Here is a 3911-nt window from a genome sequence, read left to right on the forward strand (position 1 = left end):
CAGGCTGACAATAACTGGATATTGATCCCTCCTGAGAGACATAGACAGTATATGTCAAATACAGAGGCAAATGCCATCTGCAAACCAGTGAATCAAGTACCAGACCTGTGTTGTAGGAATTATAGAAAGGATTTAAAGATCTGAAGGGATTTGCAACCCCATTATAATTACCATGCTAACCAACCAGATCTTCCTGGTACCAAACCACTATACATGGACTGATCCATGGTTCCAAATGGATGTAGAAAAGGAAGGCCTTGCTGGATACAATGGAATGAGAAAGACTTGTTTCTGCCAAAGTTGGAGCCCCACTGTAGGGGAATGTGGGGAGGCATGGGAGGGCGTGGGTGGGAATGTGAACCCCTTATAGAAGGGTAGGGGGAAAGGTTAAGGGGCTTATGGACTGAAAAACAGGGAAGGGAATAACATTCAAAATAAATAGGAAAGAGCCAACAAGGAGAGAGAGAGAGAGAGAGAGAGAGAGAGAGAGAGAGAGAGAGAGAGAGAGAGAGAGAGAGAGAGAGAGAGAGAGAGAGGGAGGGAGGGAGGGAGGGAGGGGAAAAGAGGAGGTGGGAGAGGGAGAGGGGTAGGGGGAAAGGGAGAGGAGAAGGAGGAGGAGGAGGAGGAGGAGGAAGAGGAGGAGGAGGAGGAAGAGGAGGAGGAGGAGGAGGAGGAAGAGGAGGAGGAGGAGGAGGAGTTGAAAAAGAAAGAAAACTAAACTTTCATTCTTCCCCATCCCCTCTCCTCCTCAGGTGTTGTTTAGTCGATCATGTTAGTGAGAGGTTATGAGTGTAATTTCTCGTGTTACTTTGAGACACCATCTCATAGTAAAATTAGTCTCTTACAATCTTCTCGCCCCCTCTTCTGTAATGTTCCTCAGCCTTGAATCAAGTGACATTTTGTTAATAGAGCCTTGAGACTGAATTTGAAGTTTCTCTCCTGCTTTTTGATTGGCTGGGATTTTTTTTTCTTACCCCCTTTACCCCCATTTTATTTTATTTTATTTTTTTTGGTTCTTTTTTTCGGAGCTGGGGACCGAACCAGGGCCTTGGGCTTCCTAGGCAAGCACTCTACCGCTGAGCTAAATCCCCAGCCCCTTTTTTTATTTTTTTATTTTTATTTTTTATTAACTTGAGTATTTCTTATATACATTTCAAGTGTTATTCCCTTTCCCCGTTTCTGGGCAAACATCCCCCTCCCCCATCCCCTTCCTTATGAGTGTCCCCCTTCCAACCCTCCCCCCATTGCCTCCCTCCCCCCATAGTCTAGTTCACTGGGGGTTCAGTCTTAGCAGGACCCAGGGCTTCCCCTTCCACTGGTGCTCTTACTAGGTTATTCATTGCTACCTATGGGGTCAGAGTCCAGGGTCAGTCCATGTATAGTATTTAGGTAGTGGCTTAGTCCCTGGAAGCTCTGGTTGCTTGACATTGTTGTACTTTTGGGGTCTTGAGCCCCTTCAAGCTCTTCCAGTTCTTTCTCTGATTCCTTCAACGGGGGACCTATTCTCAGTTCAGTGGTTTGCTGCTGGCATTCGCCTCTGTATTTGCTGTATTCTGACTGTGTCTCTCAGGAGCGATCTACATCCGGCTCCTGTCGGTCTGCACTTCTTTGCTTCATCCATCTTGTCCAATTGGGTGGCTGTATATGTATGGGCCACATGTGGGGCAGGCTCTGAAGGGGTGTTCCTTCAGTCTCTGTTTTAATGTTTGCCTCTCCTTTCCCAGCCAAGGGTATTCTTTTTCCTCATTTAAAGAAGGAGTGAAGCATTCACATTTTGATCATCCGTCTTGAGTTTCGTTTGTTCTAGGGATCTAGGGTAATTCAAGCATATGGGCTAATAGCCACTTATCAATGAGTGCATACCATGTATGTCTTTCTGTGATTGGGTTAGCTCACTCAGTATGATATTTTCCAACCATTTGCCTACGAATTTCATAAACTCGTTGTTTTTGATAGCTGAGTAATATTCCATTGTGTAGATGTACCACATTTTCTGTATCCATTCCTCTGTTGAAGGGCATCTGGGTTCTTTCCATTTTCTGGCTATTATAAATAAGGCTGCGATGAACATAGTGGAGCACGTGTCTCTTTTATATGTTGAGGAATCTTTTGGGTATATGATTGGCTGGGATTTTTACTGTGATCTTTGCTGCAGAGACTGTAATTAATTCTGTATATAAGGACACATGGCTATGATTGTTGTTAGGTATGATACTGGCTTTAGTATGTAAGGGGCTGTACATTCTCCCCCATAACCACAGCTTCAATAACCTTATATATGTGGATAAACTACCAGTACCATCCATGTTCACTGAACAGGACTTAAGCAAAATTAGAGAGCTGTTGGCTATCACCAAGCTATTCATGCCACTGCACTGCCTTTGTGGCTATCCTGCCATGTGCTTGGCAAATCTTCCTGTATAAGAATATTGGCTTTCTGATAGGCAGGAGAATGGTAAAGATAAATTTCATTTTAACATATCAAAGGAAATTAAATTTTTTCCTGCTGTAGCGCGTTTAATTAATTGAAGCAAAAAAATCTATTTACTTGATGTTATGGAAATATCATTTAACAATATAATCTTAACTCCTTTTAAATGATTAAAAGTCACATGTAGTTGGTAGCTGTCATACTGTATAAAATTGGCATCAGTATTGGGACAATGAAATATTCTCTGTTTTATGCAAATACATAGTAATAATGAACAAAATTATGTACCAAGGTTCATGCTGAAGGGAACTAATTACATTTATTCAATTTTATAAGATAATTTCATATTAGCTAGGTATCAAGTGCATAATAATTATGACTAAATTATTAACTAAATAATAAAATAAGCATACTAGACTTACCAACTGGACATTGAAAACAAAATATATTAGAATAATCAAAAATATTTTTTAAAACAAAATGATGGAAACATTGTATATATAAAAGCAGCCTGGAGCTATATGTCACCTTAATGTTTTACAGTGTGTTCTAGTGAGGTCCCTGAGCAGATAAAATTTTATGCCATGAAAAACCAAGAACCTAAATGTGATACCTACACATATATGTTTGGAAGATTTCCATATTCACTACATGACTTGAACACATAAAAGCTTACACAGAATATTAATAATGAGACTAATGAGAACAATAATAATAATAAGAAAAAGAAAAACATAACTCTAGGAACATTTTAAAGAAATAATGTTTTGGATTGGCCTTAAAATGGGAATTTCAACACATTTTCTTAGTACATTAACTATTCAAAGAAAAACTAAAAGGCTCTTATTCATTCTATATGAAAGAAAACACATCTGATCAATTGTGTAAAGAAAGAGAGAACTGCGAACTCTAAAATTAATATAGTCATTGCAGAGGAATGAAACAGACACTAAGCCAAGGTTCTATAAGTAAACATATGGAGGATTTACTGCATAATATTAACATATTTAATCTAACACATCTTACTAAGATAAAGGAAAGAAAGCTGGAAATTGCCTGAATGTAGTCTCAGCACCAAGAATGTGGCAAGATGTCCCAAGTTCAAAGATACCCTGAAATACATGAGAAAATTATAAATAGGTTTGTTTTTATTATGTAATAAGTGTTGTAGTATTATCTTAGAGGTTAAGAGCACTTACTACTCTCTAGAGCAAACATGTTCAGTTTCCAACACACATGAAGCCACTTGCAACCAGCTGTAAAAGCAGCTGCAGGGTATCTGACATCTTCTGGTCTCCCCAGGTGCCTGTGTTCATGTGCACAAGTTTATACACAGACATTCACACATAACAGATCATTAAAATAAAAAAAATTCATGAATGTATTTTCTGCACAAATTATGAATAGTAAGCATTCTACATATGCAAACAAAATTGATGCAAAGTAATAAGAATAGAGAAAATTAAGGATTAATTCTTAC

Source organism: Rattus norvegicus, chromosome Y (genome assembly GCF_021556685.1).
Source record: "Rattus norvegicus strain SHRSP/BbbUtx chromosome Y, alternate assembly SHRSP_T2T, whole genome shotgun sequence".
NCBI lineage: Eukaryota > Metazoa > Chordata > Mammalia > Rodentia > Muridae > Rattus > Rattus norvegicus.